Here is a 23102-nt window from a genome sequence, read left to right as displayed (position 1 = left end):
AAATCCTGGAGATAAAGGGGATTACTTTAATCTAATAATAAGTAAAGCTTTTCAAAAAGTAAGCAGGGCGGAAGAGCGGGGGTGTCCGGGAAAATTAAAATCCCTTTAAGTAGCCTCCATAGACCAGGGACCTTCAGGATGTTGATACGGGGACAATGTCTTCGCCTTGTGGCACAAACAGGAACACACAAAACACAAAGTCATTTACTCATATTAATATTGATCTAATATCAGGGGATGTGGGCAATTTACCGACAATCAAAATCCCAACTGTCAAAATACCGACAACCATTGACCAATGGTCAAAATCCTGACAAGGTAAAAATACCGGCATTTAAACTCCTGGCAGGTCAAAAAGCCGACATGAGTTTTTCATTGAAACCGACTTGTTCATACCTTACCGGGATGGTGGACCTGGAGGGGAAATATAATAGTGTGGCATGCGCAGCGAGCCACGTGTGGGGACACGGTACACTTATACGGTGTCCATGTCGACGTATGTTGACATATACACACACAAAGAAAACAATTAAAAACTCATGTCAGCTTTTTGACCTTGTCGGTATTTTAAATGACGATATTTTAACCGTCGGTCAATTGTTGTCTGTATTTTGATTGTAGGTATTTCATACTAAAACCAATATCAGACTATGGGGGTCATTCAGAGTTGTTCGCTCGCTAGCAGTTTATAGCAGCTGTGCAAACGCATTGTCGCCACCCACCGGGGAGTGTATTTTCGCTTTGCAGAAGTGTGAACGCCTGTGCAGCAGAGCGGCTGCAAACACATTTTGTGCAAAACAAGACCAGCCCTGTAGTTACTTATCCTGTGCGTTGATTTTAACGTTGTAATGACGGCTTTTGACGTCACACACCCGCCCAGCGTTCGCCCAGCCACGCCTGCATTTTCCCTGGCACTCCTGCGTTTTTCTAAGCACTCCCTGAAAACGGTCAGTTACCACCCAGAAACGCCCCCTTCCTGTCAATCTTCCTGCGTTGTGCTGTGCGACTGAAAGCTTCGCTAGAACCTGTGCAAAACCACAAAGAACTTTGTACCCGTACATCGCGCGTGCGCATTGCGGTACATACGCATGCGCAGAAATGCCGATTTTTAAGCCTGATCGCTGCGCTGCGAACAGCGGCAGCTAACGATCAAGTCAGAATGACCCCCATTATCAGAATATTAGCTGTCACCAGCAGGGCCCTCTGCCCTCCCTCACTTACACCATCACCAACCAGCCCCCAATCCCCCATCATAACTTCTCTACACAGATTGGCAAATACAGAAGAACACCAGGACAATGCCCAGTCTGGAAGTGTTCCTAAGTAATGCCAACTCGCCAAGCAATGCAATTCCGCAGATAGCACTTAAATATGTACTGTAGCACTCACTTCCTTTTCCCTTTATAAGCCGGAGTCTCCACGCACTGTGATAGAAAGATAATCGTGTCATGTACTAACAAATGACAATATTGCAGAAGTGCATAGACAAATATAAACCGGACATTCCCCCTCATTGGCTAACTTGCACTAGTGTCAGCTAAAGCCAACGAGCGATTGCTTTATATGGGTTATTGTTGGAAACTTTCACTTTTCGCTCTCTGTTTTGGACCCCAAGTTCTATCCCTCATCTTCCTGCCGGCCTGTGACGTTCCCTGGGAGCAGCAGGACGCCGGCGTGTTCTGGAGAGGGGACGGCAGCTGCTGGGAGAAGGAGCTTTGCGCTTGTTTGTTTAGTTTCCAATTACTAACCACTTTGCCTGGCAAATATATTTAGCCCACGGCCAGATGATTGGGAATCCGATCAAGTGCTCCAAACACTAAACAAAAATTCTTCCTTTCCAGCGGACACAATGTGAGACGACTTTCCCCCGACACCGCAATACGTATACGCAATTGAAACCGATCTTGTATTAACCCCTTTCAGATCGGAATCTCGATGTGGCCATTGGGCCGGTATGCAGCTGCCGCGCACCGGTTACGCACCCCCGGTGTTAGTATAGGAGGCACTGTGCTCTAGGCGCAATGTATTATACCTGGAATTTCCATCTTTTTACCCTTTTTTGCAGCTTTTGGTAAAAATATAAGTGTAAGTGGGTATGTAGTGTTTCACGTTGCAGCAAAGAGGAACAAACACAAAATGTCATCTTTAAGGAACAAAACGGGGGAGGGGGGGTACATAAACACACCTTGGCCTATGTAGTGGTGGGGTTCTGCTATTGGAATGCCCGTGGTCACATGACCAACACCAATATCCCAAGACCCCCAGACCTGGACCGCAGACCCGGACTTTTCACACATAAGCCGTGTCTGCCCTGGCATTCAGTGTGACATCATCCAAAGGGGACACCTCTGCCGTCTGCCACTGATGAGGTCATCTGTAACAGCCCCAGGCAGCCCCAACAGCCAATCAGCTCTTTCTCGGTACAACCCAGGTCTAAGAAGCTGCATCGCGCCATTCAGACATAAGCCGGGGCACTGGCCCCGGGTTGCAAGGCCCTGGGAATAACCCAGGTTAATTGCAAAGGTCGCGGACCTGGGACGGTCAACCCTGGTCTGATCCTTTCAGGCATACTATAAGCAGGACTGGGTCTACTCCGCGTGCCCTGGCATATTCCCAGTTTTTGGCCCTTGTCCAGGGGCGCAGACTATTTTTGATTCTGGTCTTCATTTCTTATAGTTAATACATATGGACCAGACGTAAATCAGAAATTATTACACGGGATCATGATAATGATCTATGTAATGCCAACCTATGCAGCAGACCCGTACAATGATTGGGGTACATCAACAGAGTTTCCATAACGATAACCATAGCACAGACACACCAGGGTCCCCTGTCCAGGAGCCAAATTCCGAGGCCAGAATGGTTTTTGGAGTGGGAGCGGAAACTGGAGTGAACGGAGAGATCCCACACAGCCATTCGGAGAAGGGGCATGGTCCACACAGACTGCCCCCCCCCCCCCACCCCCCTACCCCCGCGGAACGGGGCATCTCAGCTGTAACCCGCCTATAGATGCTGTATTGGAGCATGAGTCCGCTTTCTGATTACATGAGACAGTACAAAGACTAGCGTTTCTAATTATGCCTCAATGTTCTCCTATCAGATTGCAGCCACCGCCGGAGCCGCGGCGTTCAGGACAGAGCCGTTTGTGTGCAATCAGCCCTGTTTGTACTATTACATCCATTTTGCATCCATAGCACCGTCACTGTGGATCTCACGACGTGATTTGTCAGATCGGTGTCCTGAATATGAAATCACAAAACACTTTATTTTTACCCACGTACCATCAAAAATTTCCCCAATATACTGATATTAACGTAAGATGAGTCTACGACGTATTGCCACCTAAGCCTGTATGAGTAATACTGACGCAGTCATTCTCTGAGGGTTCCTCATACAGGAGCGTGTAATAATGTTTACTACCTGGACGTCGTAGCAGCGCAGCGCTGCGTAAAGACGGAACGGAGGCGTATTGAGACATTTTATCATGGAATGCTCAGAAAATACAGACCCCGCTCAATTCTCCACCTTCCGGATAATGACCCTCATTCTAAGTTGATCGCTCGCTAGCTACTTTTAGCAGCCGTGCAAACGCATAGTCGCCGCCCACGGAGGAGTGTATTTTCGCTTTGCAGGAGTGCGGTCGCCTGTGCAGCTGCGCGGCAGCAAACACATTTTGTGCAGAGCAAGACCGGCCCTGTAGTTACTTATCCCGTGCGATGATTGCTGCGACGAATGACACGGTAATGACGTCAGATACCCGCGCAGCAAACGCTCAGCCACGCCTGCGTTATTCCAAACACACCCAGAAAACGGTCAATTAATACCCAGAAACTCCCACTTCCTGTCAATCTCCTTGCGTCCGCCAGTGCGACTGAAAGCGTTGCTAGAACCTGTGCAAAACCACGATGCTCACTGTACCCGTACGCCGTGCACATTGCGGTGCATACACATGCGCAGTTTTGCCTTTTTTTAACTGATCGCTAAGCAGCGAACAACGGCAGCTAGCGATCAACTCGGAATGAGGGCCAATAGCATAAACGTGTGTTGTTCCATATCTGACAGGAGATGACAGATTCCAGAAGTGATTGAGTGGGCTCCGTGGCGCAGGGCTTGGCATGAGTCCGACACATGCCTGCTGTTTGACACGTGTGGCTTTTTGGCACCGCACAGCAAAACCGGCTTAGGAAAAGCAACAGAAAAAGTAACCTGATAGGGAAATGAATCAGGCTGGAAATGTGAATCGCAAACAGTGTACTTTCCTCTCAGCACCCAGCAAGCAAAGACGGCTCGTCAGACATCCGACAATGGGATCATACCCAGAGACAGGGAATGGGGGCTACTTCCCGGTATAAACCATCTCTGCCCAGTGCCGCACAGTTCCCAAAATCAGGATTGTTAGATAATATACACATACTTAAAATCCAGAGCAATAGTCAAGTCACAACGTTTTCGAGGGACCTGGAATTATTATTCTTTTTTTTATCAAATCCAGGAAAGTTTTAATACAACAGGAAAGTGGTAAAGAAGACAAAGCTTGCAGCAAGTACTGAGCACACACAAAAAAAACATCAGACCACCCCCTGGGAGACGCAGAGCGAAGCTCCTTCAAGGTGGGACATAACGACGCTACTTGCATCACAACTCCCACCCACTGCGCACGTTTATGCAAATTGCGTCCTCGTGCAGGGTTCCAACATACACTTCAGGCTTCTGGGAGATTGCCAGGCTCTCTCAGGAGTCCGGGAGGTCCCCTATATCCTTGTGTTCCAGCATCTAAAACTCTACACATGAGGTGACAAGAAAATAGAATTGTAGCTTAACTTTGTCTTGTCAAGGCCCAATAGGTTAGCTAACTTCAAGCAAGGTGGATATCTGATCTCAAGTAGCTGCATTAGTATTTTTAACGAGCTTCCAAGTGAACAAAATGGTCGTTGATCGGATGGAAAAAAACGAAATTCAAAATACCATAGAACATAGAACATTCCCATTTCACAACATTTTGTGTGTTCCACAATAGAACCCAAACTGAACCAGCTCGCCAATCATACACATACAACGACCAAGACGGAGATCCGCCAGCCGGGCACAATCCATGGGGTGTCAGACCAGTTACAATCATTTCAGAATCCAAAAGTTCACACGTACAGATATAAGCACATATTTATCAAGCCTTGGAGAGTGATAAACTGCATGGTGGTAAAGTACCAACCAATCAGCTCCTTACTGTCATTTTTTGAAACACAGCCTGTAACCTGACAGTTAGAAGCTGATTGGTTGGATCTTTATCACCGTGCAATTGATCCCTCTCCAAGGCTTGATAAATCTGGGCCATGGTTTTCCTATTATTGGGGGTCATTCTGACACGATTGCATGCTGCCGTTCATTGAAACGATCAGGTCAGAAGTGCGCTGGCACCGCAGTGTGCCGGCGCATGCCAGACAGCCGACAGCTGTCGTTGGCCAGCGATCACATCGACCTGATTGACAGGCAGAGGCGTTTGCTGTGCGGTAGGGGGCGGCACGGCAGCGTTTGGCTGCCTTTCTGTGGGCGCGGTCCGGCCATTGCAGGCGTGGCCAGACCGTGCGGGGAAGGGGGGCGCAGAGGCTGCGTGACATCACACGCAGTTGCTGCGACCATCACAACGACGAGTAACTCCCGGCCAGTGCGCAGGATCTGCGCTGGAAGGGAGTTACTCTTCAAGTACAAAAGCATGGCCGCTGCCCAATGATGCCCCCGTCAGGTTTAGTTTACCCTGGATTTAAGCTGCTGTCATGGCCTCCCACCTGTACCTGCTTGCAGCGGATTATCAGTACCAGGGAGGATTATCACGCTTGATACTGATATATTTGGGAGATTTACGATGCGATGTAACAGAAACCCGCACACCGCCCACTCACAAGTCATTTACCAGCAAGATGTGGTGTAATCGGCCCCTGTAGTGCCCCGGGGGGTGAGTTACACTTCTCAGGTGCAGATAGACACTCGCCATAAATCGTACAGGGCCCGGTGTTACGTTTCCAGGCTAATGGCTGATGGGAAGAGCGGCAACGGAACCACAGACGGATCAGTTACACTAAGTCTGACGCCAGTAAGTGCACGTCACACGGATACAACAACTTGTGTCGTGTTACAGCGCAGCCACAAATCATTAAATTGTGAACTTCAGCTGCTATAAGGCCGCTAAGTACCAAGGCAAATGCAATGACAAGACGTATTAACATCTTTATCACCATTTCACTAGGAATGTAACACAAGTATCGCAAATCACACTATTAAATAAACCTTTAAAATACAGAATTTATAATGGATGCAGTTCAGGGTGGAAGATCGGTATTTACTAAAGAGTCTATTTACTAAGCATTGGATGGAGATAAAGTGGATGGAGATAAAGTACCAGCCAATCAGCTCCACACTGTCATGTCATAGGCTGGGTTTGAAAAAATAAGAATTTACTTACCGATAATTCTATTTCTCGTAGTCCGTAGTGGATGCTGGGGACTCCGTCAGGACCATGGGGATTAGCGGCTCCGCAGGAGACAGGGCACAAAAGTAAAAGCTTTTAGGATCAGGTGGTGTGCACTGGCTCCTCCCCCTATGACCCTCCTCCAAGCCTCAGTTAGGATACTGTGCCCGGACGAGCGTACACAATAAGGAAGGATTTCGAATCCCGGGTAAGACTCATACCAGCCACACCAATCACACTGTACAACCTGTGATCTGAACCCAGTTAACAGCATGATAACAGAGGAGCCTCTGAAAGATGGCTCACAACAATAATAACCCGATTTTTGTAACAATAACTATGTACAAGTATTGCAGACAATCCGCACTTGGGATGGGCGCCCAGCATCCACTACGGACTACGAGAAATAGAATTATCGGTAAGTAAATTCTTATTTTCTCTGACGTCCTAAGTGGATGCTGGGGACTCCGTCAGGACCATGGGGATTATACCAAAGCTCCCAAACGGGCGGGAGAGTGCGGATGACTCTGCAGCACCGAACGAGAGAACTCCAGGTCCTCCTCAGCCAGGGTATCAAATTTGTAGAATTTTGCAAACGTGTTTGCCCCTGACCAAGTAGCAGCTCGGCAAAGTTGTAAAGCCGAGACCCCTCGGGCAGCCGCCCAAGATGAGCCCACCTTCCTTGTGGATTGGGCATTTGCAGATTTTGGCTGTGGCAGGCCTGCCACAGAATGTGCGAGCTGAATTGTACTACAAATTCAACGAGCAATCGTCTGCTTAGCAGCAGGAGCACCCAGCTTGTTGGGTGCATAAAGTATAAACAGCGAGTCAGACTTTCTGACTCCAGCCGTCCTGGAACATATATTTTCAGGGCCCTGACAACGTCTAGCAACTTGGAGTCCTCCAAGTCCCTAGTATCCGCAGGTACCACAATAGGTTGGTTCAGGTGAAACGCTGACACCACCTTAGGAAGAAACTGGGGACGAGTCCGCAGTTCTGCCCTGTCCGAATGGAAAATCAGATATGGGCTTTTGTAAGACAACGCCACCAATTCTGACACTCGCCTGGCCGAGGCCAGGGCCAACCGCATGGTCACTTTCCATGTGAGATATTTAAAATCCACAGATTTGAGCGGTTCAAACCAATGTGATTTGAGGAATCCCAACACTACGTTGAGATCCCACGGTGCCACTGGAGGCACAAAAGGGGCTGTATATGCAATACTCCCTTAACAAACGTCTGGACTTCAGGAACTGAAGCCAATTCTTTCTGGAAGAAAATCGACAGGGCCGAAATCTGAACCTTAATGGACCCCAATTTGAGGCCCATAGACACTCCTGTCTTCAGGAAATGCAGGAATCGACCGAGTTAAAATTCCTCCGTGGGGGCCCTCCTGGCCTCACACCACGCAACAATTTTTCGCCAAATACGGTGATAATGTTGTGCGGTCCCCTCCTTCCTGGCTTTGATCAGGATAGGAATGACTTCCTCCGGAATGCCTTTTTCCTTCAGGATCCGGCGTTCAACCGCCATGCCGTCAAACGCAGCCGCGGAAAGTCTTGGAACAGACAGGGTCCCTGCTGAAGCAGGTCCCTTCTTAGCGGCAGAGGCCATGAGTCCTCTGTGAGCATCTCTTGAAGTTCCGGGTACCAAGTCCTTCTTGGCCAATCCAGAGCCACGAGTATAGTTCTTACTCCTCTCCGTCTTATAATTCTCAGTACCTTGTGTATGAGAGGCAGAGGAGGGAACACATACACTGACTGGTACACCCACGGTGTTACCAGAGCGTCCACAGCTATTGCCTGAGGGTCTCTTGACCTGGCGCAATACCTGTCCAGTTTTTTGTTCAGGCGGGACGCCATCATGTCCACCTTTGGTCTTTCCCAATGGTTCACAATCATGTGGAAGACTTCCCGATGAAGTCCCCACTCTCCCGGGCGTCGGAATGAACACTGCTGACAGTGCTATCACCTGATTTTCCGCCCAGCGAAGAATCCTTGCAGTTTCTGCTATTGCCCTTCTGCTTCTTGTGCCGCCCTGTCTGTTTACGTGGGCGACTGCCGTGATGTTGTCCCACTGGATCAATACCGGCTGACCTTGAAGCAGAGGTCTTGCTAAGCTTAGAGCATTGTAACTTGCCCTTAGCTCCAGTATATTTATGTGGAGATAATTCTCCAGACTTGATCACACTCCCTGGAAATTTTTTCCCTGTGTGACTGCTCCCCAGCCTCTCAGGCTGGCATCCCTGATCACCAGGACCCTTCCTGAATGCCGAATCTGCAGCCCATTAGTAGAGGAGTACTTTGCAGCCACCGCAGAAGAAACACCCTTGTCCTTGGAGACAGGGTTATCCGCTGATGCATCTGAAGATGCGATCCGGACCATTTTTCCAGCAGATCCCACTGAAAAGTTCTTGCGTGAAAACTGCCGAATGGAATCGCTTCGTAAGAAGCCACCATTTTTCCCAGGACCCTTGTGCAATGATGCACTGACACTTTTCCTGGTTTTAGGAGGTTCCTGACTAGCTCGGATAACTCCCTGGCTTTCTTCTCCGGGAGAAACACTCTTTTCTGGACTGTGTCCAGAATCATCCCTAGGAACAGCCGATGTGTCGTCGGAACAACTGCGGTTTTGGAATATTTAGAATCCACCCGTGCTGTCGTAGAACTACTTGAGATAGTGCTACTCCGACCTCCAACTGTTCTCTGGACCTTGCTCTTATCAGGAGGTCGTCCATTTTCTTTGAAGAAGAATCATCATTTCGGCCATTACCTTGGTAAAGACCCGGGGTGCCGTGGACAATCCAAACGGCAGCGTCTGAAACTGATAGTGACAGTTCTGTACCACGAACCTGAGGTACCCCTGGTGAGAAGGGCAAATTGGGACATGGAGGTAAGTATCCCTGATGTCCCGGGACACCCTATAGTCCCCTTCTTCCTGGTTCGCTATCACTGCTCTGAGTGACTCCATCTTGATTTGAACCTTTGTAAGTGTTCAAATATTTCAGATTTAGAATAGGTCTCATCGAGCCTTCTGGCTTCAGTACCACAACATAGTGTGGAATAATACCCCTTTCCTTGTTGTAGGAGGGGTACTTTGATTATCACCTGCTGGGAATACAGCTTGTGAATTGTTTCCAATACTGCCTCCCTGTCGGAGGGAGACGTTGGTAAAGCAGACTTCAGGAACCTGCGAGGGGGAAACGTCTCGACTTTCCAATCTGTACCCCTGGGATACTACTTGTAGGATCCAGGGGTCCTGTATGGCCCCAGCGTCATGCTGAGAAACTTGGCAGAAGCGGTGGAGGGCTTCTGTTCCTGGGAATGGGCTGCCTGCTGCAGTCTTCTTCCCTTTCCTCTATCCCTGGGCAGATATGACTCTTATGGGGACGAAAGGACTGAGGCTGAAAAGACGGTGTCTTTTTCTGCAGAGATGTGACTTAGGGTAAAAACGGTGGATTTTCCAGCAGTTGCCGTGGCCACCAGGTCCGATGGACCGACCCCAAATAACTCCTCCCCTTTATACGGCAATACTTCTTTGTGCCGTTTGGAATCTGCATCACCTGACCACTGTCGTGTCCATAAACATCTTCTGGCAGATATGGACATCGCACTTACTCTTGATGCCAGAGTGCAAATATCCCTCTGTGCATCTCGCATATATAGAAATGCATCCTTTAAATGCTCTATAGTCAATAAAATACTGTCTCTGTCAAGGGTATCAATATTTTTAGTCAGGGAATCCGACCAAGCCACCCCAGCTCTGCACATCCAGGCTGAGGCGATCGCTGGTTGCAGTATAACACCAGTATGTGTGTATATACTTCTTAGGATATTTTCCTTGAGGACGGCCCTATCTGGAGACGGTACCGCCACTTGTTTTGATAAGCGTGTGAGCGCCTTATCCACCCTAAGGGGTGTTTCCCAACGCGCCCTAACTTCTGGCGGGAAAGGGTATACCGCCAATAATTTTCTATCGGGGGAAACCCACGCATCATCACACACTTCATTTAATTTATCTGATTCAGGAAAAACTACAGGTAGTTTTTTCACACCCCACATAATACCCTTTTTTGTGGTACTTGTAGTATCAGAAATATGTAACACCTCCTTCATTGCCCTTAACAAGTAACGTGTGGCCCTAAAGGAAAATACGTTTGTTTCTTCACCGTCGACACTGAAATCAGTGTCCGTGTCTGTGTCTGTGTCGACCGACTGAGGTAAATGGGCGTTTTAAAGCCCCTGACGGTGTTTGAGACGCCTGGACAGGTACTATTTTGTTTGCCGGCCGTCTCTGTTGACATTATCACGTAATTCCTTGAATAAGCCATCCATTCCGGTGTCGACTCCCTAGAGAGTGACATCACCATTACAGGCAATTGCTCCGCCTCCTCACCAACATCGTCCTCATACATGTCGACACACACGTACCGACACACAGCACACACACAGGGAATGCTCTGATAGAGGACAGGACCCCACTAGCCCTTTGGGGAGACAGAGGGAGAGTTTGCCAGCACACACCAAAAACGCTATAATTATACAGGGACAACCTTTATATAAGTGTTTTTCCCTTATAGCATTTTAATATATATAGTCATATCGCCAAATAAGTGCCCCCCCTCTCTGTTTTAACCCTGTTTCTGTAGTGCAGTGCAGGGGAGAGCCTGGGAGCCTTCCCACCAGCATTTCTGTGAGGGAAAATGGCGCTGTGTGCTGAGGAGAATAGGCCCCGCCCCCTTTTCGGCGGGCTTCTTCTCCCGTTTTTCTGAGACCTGGCAGGGGTTAAATACATCCATATAGCCCCCAGGGGCTATATGTGATGTATTTTTAGCCAGAATAAGGTACTATCATTGCTGCCCAGGGCGCCCCCCCCAGCGCCCTGCACCCTCAGTGACCGCTGCTATGAAGTGTGCTGACAACAATGGCGCACAGCTGCAGTGCTGTGCGCTACCTTATGAAGACTGAAAAGTCTTCTGCCGCCGGTTTCTGGACCTCTTCATTTTTCGGCATCTGCAAGGGGGTCGGCGGCGCGGCTCCGGGACGAACCCCAGGGTGAGACCTGTGTTCCGACTCCCTCTGGAGCTAATGGTGTCCAGTAGCCTAAGAAGCCAATCCATCCTGCACGCAGGTGAGTTCACTTCTCTCCCCTAAGTCCCTCGATGCAGTGAGCCTGTTGCCAGCAGGACTCACTGAAAATAAAAAACCTAACAAAACTTTTACTCTAAGCAGCTCTTTAGGAGAGCCACCTAGATTGCACCCTTCTCGGCCGGGCACAAAAATCTAACTGAGGCTTGGAGGAGGGTCATAGGGGGAGGAGCCAGTGCACACCACCTGATCCTAAAAGCTTTTACTTTTGTGCCCTGTCTCCTGCGGAGCCGCTAATCCCCATGGTCCTGACGGAGTCCCCAGCATCCACTTAGGACGTCAGAGAAATGACAGTTAGGAGCTGATTGGCTGGTACTTTGGGGGACATTTACTAAGCAGTGATAAGAGTGGAGAAGTGGCCCCATCAACCAATCAGCAGCTCTGTATCATTTTATAGTATGCAAATTATAGATGTTACTTCAGTGCTGATTGGTTGCCATGGGCAACTTCTCCACTGGCTCACTTCTCCGCTCTTATCACTGCTTAGTAAATGTCCCCCTAAATCTCTGTCCACGGCTTAGTAAATAGACCCCTATGTAACGTGCTCTTGGCTGGTTGTTGCATATGGCATGTATCTCTCACAGTGGTTATTAAATGTATTATCTGACCGGCAAATCTATTGCCCTCCAGGGATCCAGTGACGACCATTGTTTATGGGTTTCTGGTCCAGTGAGGCTGAGTATGACAAAGGCCCCAGATGGGGGAGTCATTCATCATTACCACAACTTCCTGTCACCACCTGTTTACAGTGACCCTACCCCCTGTCAGAGACACACAACACACACTCCAGAGTATGAGGGTCCACACAACTGTGACTTCACACAATGCAATCAGTCATCAGTGACAAGGCCGGAGTAGGGGGGAAATAGGTGTCCTATAATAGCAACAGACTAAGGCAATATGCAATACTCACCACACAGCGCGCCGATATTGCACTATGGGGGTAATTCCAAGTTGATCGCAGCAGGAATGTTGTTAGCAGTTGGGCAAAACCATGTGCACTGCAGGGGAGGCAGATGTAACATGTGCAGAGAGAGTTAGATTTGGGTAGGTTATTTTGTTTCTGTGCAGGGTAAATACTGGCTGCTTTATTTTTACACTGCAAATTAGATTGCAGATTGAACACGCCACACCCAAATCTAACTCTCTCTGCACATGTTATATCTGCCTCCCCTGCAGTGCACATGGTATTGCCCAACTGCTAACAAAATTCCTGCTGCAATCATCTTGGAATTACCCCCTATAATACCCGGCAGACAATGAGTACAAGCACGTTATTAAACATTAGGACGGTATGAAGTGAGAGCAGGATAGTACAGTACAGCGCAGGAACGCACAGTAATTCCACCGTAATGACACCATGCTGCGTGCGGGCAGGCTGCAACAATGCGCTGTGCTCAAACCTTTGCTATAAACAACCCCAATATTATATTTCCAATGCCCTCAGCGACAAGGCCTAGTATGGAAACCATGCGGATGATCCTTGACCAAATTAAGGGGTCTATTTATGAAGCAGTGAAAAAGAGTGGAGAAGTGAGCCTGTGGAGAAGTTGCCCATGGCAACCAATCAACTACTCCGTACAATTGTATAGTATGCAAATTATAAATGTTACGTCAATGCTGATTGGTTGCCAGGGGCTCACTTCTCCACACTTTTCACAGCTTCATGAATAGACCCCTAAGAGAGCAACTATTTTGAATGTGTTTTCGGGAGGCAGGTAACATAGCAAATAATTATACTGCATACATTTACACAGGTTGTCCTCTTCCCCACCGGCGCCCAGCACTGGTCCTCGCTCCCCAGCCTATAGCATCTCAGCGTAGTTATATTACCTAGATGACAGGAGGCTCATCGCAGAGGAGTGAGCCCCCAGCCGACGTACATGTGATAAGATTGCAGTACTAGGACAAGTATGTGATAGGGGCCACCTGAATCTGCACCGGCACGCCGAGACGTGAAGCTCGCAGCGGCTGGAGATGCCCTAACCCGGAGAACACTGCATCAGAAATGTCCCGGAATAGCTTTTACAGCGTCAGTCAAAGGCGAGCGTCACTGTGGGTCACTGAGAAGGAAGAAGCGAGTGATCCGTCAGTATAGTGGCCCTTAGTAGCTGTATTCATGGCACAGTTATACAATGGCCGTCAATAAACTGCTGATCAACTTCAAAGCACAGACGTCGCACTGGAGTTTATAGGAGGTTACTGTACAAATGATTATTCCCCCTTTGTTAGATTATTTATAATGACTGAGCACTGTGGCCTTAATGTCACCTTATGTAGGAAATGACACAGAATGACCAGCGCCTTTCTCTATATAGTGTTACTTATACATTTCCTGACTGTGTATGCAGGAAGCGTACGGCTGACGAGAGGGACAAAGGGGCCGATTCTGAGGTGGGGTAAAGCAAAAATGAGCAAGTAACTGTGACAAGCCACACTGCGCTGCAAGGGGGGGCAAATCCATTTATTACAGGTGCATGCAGGGTAAATACTGGCTGATTTTGCATGTAGCCCACCAATACTGAGCAGCTTTATTTTTGCAATGCAATTTAGATTTTAGTTTGGTCAAATCCCTATCAAATCAAAACCTCTGTGTACATTGTATACTTGCCCCATCCTGCAGTGCAGCACGGCCTGACCAGCTGCAAAGTTACCCCACCTCAGAATCACGCCCACCTGCCCCCACCTGCAGTGCAGCACCGTCTGCCCAGCTGCACAGTTACCCCCACCTCAGAATCACACCCATCTGCCCCTACCTGCAGTGCAGCACGGCCTGCTCAGCTGCACAGTTACCCCCCACCTCAGAATCACGCCCACCTGCCCCCACCTGCAGTGCAGCACCGTCTGACCAGCTGGACAGTTACCCCCACCTCAGAATCACGCCCACCTGCAGTGCAGCACAGCCTGCCCAGCTGCACAGTTACCCCCACCTCAGAATCACGCCCACCTGCAGTGCAGCACGGCCTGCCCAGCTGCACAGTTACCCCCACCTCAGAATCACGCCCACCTGCCTCTACCTGCAGTGCGGAACCGTCTGACCAGCTGCAAAGTTACCCCACCTCAGAATCACACCCACCTGCAGTGCAGCACCGTCTGACCAGCTGCACAGTTGAGTTACCCCCACCTCAGAATCACACCCACCTGCCCCCACCTACAGTGCAGCACCGTCTGTCCAGCTGCACAGTTACCCCCACCTCAGAATCACGCCCACCTGCAGTGCAGCACCGTCTGACCAGCTGCACAGTTACCCCCACCTCAGAATCACGCCCACCTGCAGTGCAGCACAGCCTGCCCAGCTGCACAGTTACCCCCACCTCAGAAGCACGCCCACCTGCAGTGCAGCACGGCCTGCCCAGCTGCACAGTTACTCCCACCTCAGAATCACGCCCACCTGCCCCCACCTGCAGTGCAGCACGGGCTGCACAGTTACCCCCACCTCAGAATCACGCCCACCTGCCTCTACCTGCAGTGCGGAACCGTCTGACCAGCTGCAAAGTTACCCCACCTCAGAATCACACCCACCTGCAGTGCAGCACCGTCTGACCAGCTGCACAGTTGAGTTACCCCCACCTCAGAATCACATCCACCTGCCCCCACCTACAGTGCAGCACCGTCTGTCCAGCTGCACAGTTACCCCCACCTCAGAATCACGCCCACCTGCAGTGCAGCACCGTCTGTCCAGCTGCACAGTTACCCCCACCTCAGAATCACGCCCACCTGCAGTGCAGCACCGTCTGACCAGCTGCACAGTTACCCCCACCTCAGAATCACGCCCACCTGCCCCCACTGGCAGTGCAGCACCGTCTGACCAGCTGCACAGTTACCCCCACCTCAGAATCACGCCCACCTGCCCCCACCTGCAGTGCAGCACCGTCTGACCAGCTGCACAGTTACCCCCACCTCAGAATCACGCCCACCTGCAGTGCAGCACAGCCTGCCCAGCTGCACAGTTACCCGCACCTCAGAATCACGCCCACCTGCAGTGCAGGACAGTCTGCCCAGCTGCACAGTGAGTTACCCCCACCTCAGAATCACGCCCACCTGCAGTGCAGCACAGCCTGCCCAGCTGCACAGTTACCCCCACCTCAGAATCACGCCCACCTGCCCCCACCTGCAGTGCAGCACCGTCTGACCAGCTGCACAGTTACCCCCACCTCAGAATCACGCCCACCTGCAGTGCAGCACCGTCTGACCAGCTGCACAGTCACCCCCACCTCAGAATCACGCCCACCTGCCCCCACCTGCAGTGCAGCACCGTCTGACCAGCTGCACAGTTACCCCACCTCAGAATCACGCCCACCTGCCCCCACCTGCAGTGCAGCACCGTCTGACCAGCTGCACAGTTACCCCACCTCAGAATCACGCCCACCTGCCCCCACCTGCAGTGCAGCACCGTCTGACCACCTGCACAGTTACCCCTACCTGCAGTGCAGCACCGTCTGACCACCTGCACAGTTACCCCCACCTCAGAATCACACCCACCTGCAGTGCAGCACCGTCTGACCAGCTGCACAGTTACCCCCACCTCAGAATCACGCCCACCTGCCCCCACCTGCAGTGCAGCACGGCCTGCCCAGCTGCACAGTTACCCCCACCTCAGAATCACGCCCACCTGCCTCTACCTGCAGTGCAGCACCGTCTGACCACCTGCACAGTTACCCCCACCTCAGAATCACGCCCACCTGCCCCCACCTGCAGTGCAGCACCGTCTGACCAGCTGCACAGTTACCCCCACCTCAGAATCACGCCCACCTGCCCCCACCTGCAGTGCAGCACGGCCTGCCCAGCTGCACAGTTACCCCCACCTCAGAATCACGCCCACCTGCCCCCACCTGCAGTGCAGCACCGTCTGCCCAGCTGCACAGTTACCCCCACCTCAGAATCACGCCCACCTGCCCCCACTGGCAGTGCAGCACCTTCTGTCCAGCTGCACAGTTACCCCCACCTCAGAATCACGCCCACCTGCCCCCACTGGCAGTGCAGCACCTTCTGACCAGCTGCACAGTTACCCCCACCTCAGAATCACGCCCACCTGCCCCCACCTGCAGTGCAGCACCGTCTGACCAGCTGCACAGTTGCCCCCACCTCAGAATCACGCCCAGAGAGTGCTGTAAGCATTAGGACGTGGGAGCCTGATACCCAACTCCAACCCTCAGGTATCCCCAACAGGTCATGTGTGGAGGATTTCTGCCTGTGGAAGCAGGTGGGATAATTACTGACCCAGCAACACAGAGTAACTCGCCTGTGCAGAAATCCAGAAAACATGACCTGTTGGGGGGAACTTGAGGACAGAAGATAAGAACCTGTCTACAGGAAAATCGTGAGAATGTGACTGTGGTAGATCTGTTACAAGGCAAGCTTATGGTGAGCTTACAGGAGGGGAGTGCTGTATTACGTCGACGTTCAGAATATTGACACCAGTTTCGATCATGCAGTATAATAAAAGGAATCTGTCCACATTCGGGGAGAGTCGGTAAATATGCTATAAGCAGGCAGAGCGGCCGACGCAGAGGGAACGCTCTTTATGCCGACAGATGCGTCACGCAGAACAGGAGAAACGTTGGATAACTATACTGACACCCACAAGGAAACTTGTGTCACGTATCTGTGATACACTGCTCCCAGTTCTCATTAAGATAATGGCACAGGCTTGTCTTTCAATCAGCCGGTCACAGAGCTTTCATTCAGTTCGCACCGAGTTATCAGCTGATATGAAACTCATGATCAGCAACCGGATGAGACAACGTGCGCACACATCACCGAGTGCCGACGCGGGAAGGTGCGACCGTCCTTTAAGGACAGCAGACGTCAATTTCCCAAGGCTTCATCATGATCACTAAACCCTCCAGTCCCTATTGGCTGACGATAAGCTAGTGTGTCAGATACGGATGGGCAGGACGTAGGGGCCTATTCAGCAATCCTAAAAGTCACAGAAGTTTCCGCAGGACCTAGGTATCACAGCTATGCAGGAAAGGGATAGCGAAGGAGATGACACAACACCACATCTACAAGCAGCTAGATCAGTGTTTCCCAACCACGGTCCTCAAGGCACACTAACAGTCCTGGTTTTAGTGATATCCAGGCTTAAACACAGGTGACTTAATTAGTAGCTCAGTTATTTTGATTTAACCATCTGTGCTGAAGCCTGGATATCACTAAAACCTGCACTGTTGGTGTGCCTTGAGGACCGCGGTTGGGAATGCCTGAGCTAGATAAATGCTAAGTAGAATCTGATCGGTTTCGGTTGCTATGGGCAACATAACCAGTTCTAATAAAAATCCCACCTTAGTAAATGTACTCAGCAGACTGGAGCTAGAGAAGGCAAGAGCCTGCAGTTAGCTGATAGATAGATAGATAGATAGATAGATAGATAGATAGATAGATAGATAGATAGATATGTTCACCTTGACAAAGGGGTGTTAGCACCCCGAAACGTTGGATCTGTTTTTTATCACCATGGAATAAAAACCACTTGTTTGGAATACCCATGAGGTTTTTTCCCTGAGTGTCGCTGCATGCTAGGAGTCGCTGTATATAGATATATAGATATATATACACACACACATGCTGGGTATAATCTGGTAACCGCTGACCCGAGCCAGCCGCTCCAGTCATCCCCAGTACGGTATTTCTGCACAGAACTTTTATTCTCACTGTAAAAAGTGGCTGGTTTGAAGAAACCGAAGTCATCGTGTTCCAGCGTATAAATACTTATTATAATGTTTATGTATTGCAGCCTGTACTTCATGTTCCAGCAACAAAGAGCCACAATTATATCTGTCACAGGCATTTCAAAATAGTGTAAGCCCCCCTCCGGGGCTCTGCATCTATATAATCTCCAGCCGGCACAGCGAGTGTTGGAACTGGAAGAGAAGTAACATGAAGTGACTGCACTTCTACAACCCCGACAGCCACAGACGCCGACAAGTCAGCGTGCCCCATCTACTAAGCTGTGCTAAGACGGGAACACCATGGCATGCTGTATTAGAAGGGGCGTCACCGTCACGGCGTATGTATAGATATTTCACACTTTAATGGTGGTACTTCCCAAGCTGGGAGTGGTGTCATGTGACCACAAATATCTTTGGTTTCCCCCTGATATTCTTAGATGGAATGCCCAGGGCACTTCACCGTACATGCCAAGTTTTCTAGGCAGCCCTGCCATTTAGATTTAGGATGCCTATACAAAGGGCTGCCCATTTGAAAATGTTAGGAAGCTTGAGCATACCAGCACTCAGCAGCATGCAGCGAGCAACGCTCTGTGATAAGGAAAATGTGACGTTGATCATAGTTGTCAGCTCTCGCATAGTGTCCTGGTAACTATGGAATTAGTGGGAGACCACATGAATCAGGCAGGATGTGCAGGGTTAAAAGTTAATTCATCCTGCCTCAATACACAACAAGTGGCAGGGTAGTGATGTAGTGAGTAGCACCACTGCACTCTTGTCTCTTATTGCGGGGGAGGGGGGCCTTGATGACCAGATAACAAGAGCCGCATCATCATGTGCCACCCACCTCACACCTCTGCCTCCGGGAAGCGAGGTAAGATTAGTAGGCAGCTCTGCGTTAGATATATATTATTTTTACAAACAGGGATTCCCTCTCTCCAAGTGACTACAATAATACATCACTTTATGAAGGACTAGGAACTAAGGGGGCAATTCCGGGTTGATCGATCGCTGACGTTTTTCGCAGCGAGGCGATCAGGTTACTACTGCGCATGCGTATGCACCACAATGCGCACGCACGTCATACGGGTACAATCAGCATCGTAGCTGGGCGATGGATTTAACAAAGAATCCATTCGTACAGCCGATCGCAAGGAGATTGACAGGAAGAGGGCGTCTGTGGGTAGCAACTGACCGTTTTCTGGGTGTGGTTGGAAAAACGCAGGCGTGTCCAGGCGTTTGCAGGGCGGGTGTCTGACGTCAATTCCGGGCCCGGACAGGCTGAAGTGATCGCAGCGGCTGAGTAAGTCCAGAGCTACTCAGATACTGGCAAAAAAATGTTTTTGTCCCGCTTGGCTGCACATGCGATCGCACACTTGCAAAGCGAAAATACACTCCCCTGTGGGCGGCGACTATGCGTTTGCATGGCTGCAAAAAGTAGCTAGCGAGCGATCAACTCAGAATGACCCCCTAAATGCTTAAGACAGGACCAATAATAAAGATTAACAGACAAAATCCTGCTTATTTCAATGAAGGCTGCAGCCCTATAAGGTATACCCCCCCTCTGTATAAATGGATGGGAGCCCAGGCAGCCGGCATACACTACTACACCCAGGTATACAGCCCCTCTGTATAAATGGATGGTGAGCCCAGGCAGCCGGCATACACTACTACACCCAGGTATACAGCCCCTCTGTATAAATGGATGGTGAGCCCAGGCAGCCGGCATACACTACTACACCCAGGTATACAGCCCCTCTGTATAAATGGATGGGAGCCCAGGCAGCCGGCATACACTACTACACCCAGGTATACAGCCCCTCTGTATAAATGGATGGTGAGCCCAGGCAGCCGGCATACACTACTACACCCAGGTATAATACAGCCCCTCTGTATAAATGGATGGGAGCCCAGGCAGCCGGCATACACTACTACACCCAGGTATACAGCCCCTCTGTATAAATGGATGGGAGCCCAGGCAGCCGGCATACACTACTACACCCAGGTATACAGCCCCTCTGTATAAATGGATGGGAGCCCAGGCAGCCGGCATACATTACTACACCCAGGTATACAGCCCCTCTGTATAAATGGATGGGAGCCCAGGCAGCCGGCATACACTACTACACCCAGGTATACAGCCCCTCTGTATAAATGGATGGTGAGCCCAGGCAGCCGGCATACACTACTACACCCAGGTATACAGCCCCTCTGTATAAATGGATGGTGAGCCCAGGCAGCCGGCATACACTACTACACCCAGGTATACAGCCCCTCTGTAGAAATGGATGGGAGCCCAGGCAGCCGGCATACACTACTACACCCAGGTATACAGCCCCTCTGTAGAAATGGATGGGAGCCCAGGCAGCCGGCGGTGCATTACTCTCCTGGATGTAAATCGTCCATTCTGCACAACTCACTGAATTTAGAATGAGCGTTTATCTTCTCTATTACTTTGCGATTGAATATGAATTTTAAGAGATAACACATCAATTTCACCCACCAGTGGAAATGGTGATTAATTATATGCAAATCACGAGAGACCTAAACCGTCTTTAATCTAGGTCCGTAATAATCTCTGGAGATGGCCCCCAGGTACAGGACGGGGGAAATGATCAGCCATGTGCGGGAATTCAGAGAGAATACACCAGCAGCAATGACAAAGTACTAACAGCGCTATCTGCCAAGATAAAACACAAAAGCCCCAATGCATGGGACTGTACGGGTGATGCGGTTAGAGGCAGTGGTCTGCGTTGGTCCCTTGGGGGTTCTGGGACCACTGTAAAAAGTTCTCTTTATGGGTCACTGAAGTGTTCACATGTGTAGCATTATGTACATACACTCAGAGCCGGTCATAGGTATAGGCAAACTAGGCAAATGCCTAGGGGCACCAGCAGCTTCTGCTGATTAAAATGATATGCGGCATGCCTATATTCTGTGAGTGACTGCGGCTGTATCTGCATATGAAATGCTACATTACAGTGTATTCCTGGAAATCACTGTAACGTATAATTTCGTATGCAGATACAGCCACAGTCGCACACAGAATATAGGCATGCCACATATCATTTAAATCAGAAGCTGCTGCTTGTAAATCCTAGTTGCATAGTAATGCAAATAAGATGCATTTTCAGGAAAAAAAAAATGCACCTGACGTTAGCAAAGCTGGTCTAGAGATGCCAGCTGACTCACACCAGGCATCTCCTGCTGCATGGCGTAATGGCGTATTGAGGCAAGATGTGTGAGGACACATCTGTATGCAGGCAAATGTCACATTGTTAGCGGCCGTGTGAGTGCTGTGTGCAGGTGGGTTGGGTGTGCAATAGTGTTCGACATATGTGTAAGGGGCATTATGTGTGACAAGTGTATAAATGCATTAATGTGTGGCATATGTGTAAGGGGCACTTTATGTGTCATTATGTGTATAAGGGCATTAATAATGTGCGGCATATGTGTAAGGGGCATTACTGTGTGGTATTATGTGTATAAAGGCATTAATAATGTGTGGCATTATGTGTATAAGGTGCTCTACTGTGTGGTATAACGTATAGAAAGGGCACTACTGTGAATAAAAAGCAATATGGTGTGGTGTAATGTGAAGAAGGAGGAATTCAGTGTGATGTATATAAGGTAAAGTGATACTACTGTGTGATGTAACGTGAATTAGGGACACTATCGCATGATATAATGTAAATAAAGTTGCAGTATTGTGTGGCATAATTTGAATTGGGGGTACTATTGTGTGGCCATGCCCCTTCTCAGCAAGAACATGCCCCTTTTTGAGCCGTGCACCGAATGTGCGCACTGTTCCTATTTAAAATATAGAGGGTAGGAGCACCAAAGTGAGGACTGCTATGGGTGAGGGTTGATGGTGGTGGGAAAGGGGTGAAGGGTCAGAGGTGGAACTAGCGGCGGTGCTAGGGGGCACCTGCCAAAATCTTGCCTAGGGCATCATATTGGTTAGGGCCGGCTCTGCATACACTGTCCAAGTCACTTAATGACTCTTCCAATGTCTTCTCATAGGTCATATCCCTAATTCCCGGGGGGAAATCTGGGACAAAAATCTTAAATGGCAATGCAAAGCACGTCAGGTAAACGCACTTCTAAATCCTCTGTCCAAAACACTGGAACCTGGACACCCAGATCAGAGAGCAGCAATCTGCCCACACATGTAGACATCCCCAGGTCCTGTTATTATCCAGGACCATCTCTGCCTAAGATAAATAATCTGCAGATATATCCTGTAACATAAAGCTGCCATCGTACACTGCAACATGACAAGCTCGGGGGTCTGCGGCAATACGGACATTACATTGTTTAACGTCTCACAATGAATATAGTGAAGCCCTTTAAAATCAGTCAATATTCATGTGAAATTGGGACAGCATTAGCCATGGTAAGAGACGTTGCTGGTGCGAGAGGCCTGATTTAAAATCACTCTCCTTGCTGGGATGAGAGCACTTTAACACTGGGTGGTCCTAGAGTCTGAGGGCTCCCCCCATCCCTAATGATATGTCTAAGAACAGGGGTTTATTAGTGGCTGGAAAAGCTGTCTCTAGCCACATGAATCCCGGGAATATCTGCATGTTTACATGTAGCCTGGGATCCGTCCTGCATCCGATCTGTCATATCTGGAAATAAATCTCTCTCTATGGAACAGCCGTGTCATAATTAATACTTTCTGGGCTCATTTGTGAAAGAAAATTCTTGAAATGCTAAAAAAAAAAGGAGTGAATCGGGCTGGAACGGTCCCAATTACCGGCTGCCTGAAAGACGCCAGCAATCTCTGCCTGATGCCACTCCAACAATGATTCAAATGAC

General features: G+C 49.7%; 1 protein-coding gene across 7 annotated transcripts in view; it reads right to left on the bottom strand.

The window, feature by feature from the left end:
- Positions 1-23102, bottom strand: part of ROBO3 (roundabout guidance receptor 3) — a 510456-nt gene that overhangs the window by 150169 nt on the left and 337185 nt on the right. Inside the window, exon 1 of one of the 7 annotated variants that reach the window (XM_063943749.1) lies at positions 13447-13670. The exons of 5 other annotated variants lie outside the window; for them this stretch is intronic. The gene's annotated coding sequence lies outside the window, so the exon portion shown is untranslated. Of the gene's footprint in view, positions 1-13360; positions 13420-13446; positions 13671-23102 lie in introns of those variants that run through there. One more of the 7 variants, XM_063943750.1, reaches the window with a different exon arrangement.

The sequence above is a fragment of the Pseudophryne corroboree genome, chromosome 10 (assembly GCF_028390025.1).
Source record: "Pseudophryne corroboree isolate aPseCor3 chromosome 10, aPseCor3.hap2, whole genome shotgun sequence".
NCBI lineage: Eukaryota > Metazoa > Chordata > Amphibia > Anura > Myobatrachidae > Pseudophryne > Pseudophryne corroboree.
Note: the sequence above shows the minus strand (reverse complement) of the source record. Positions and strands in the feature narration are given on the sequence as shown.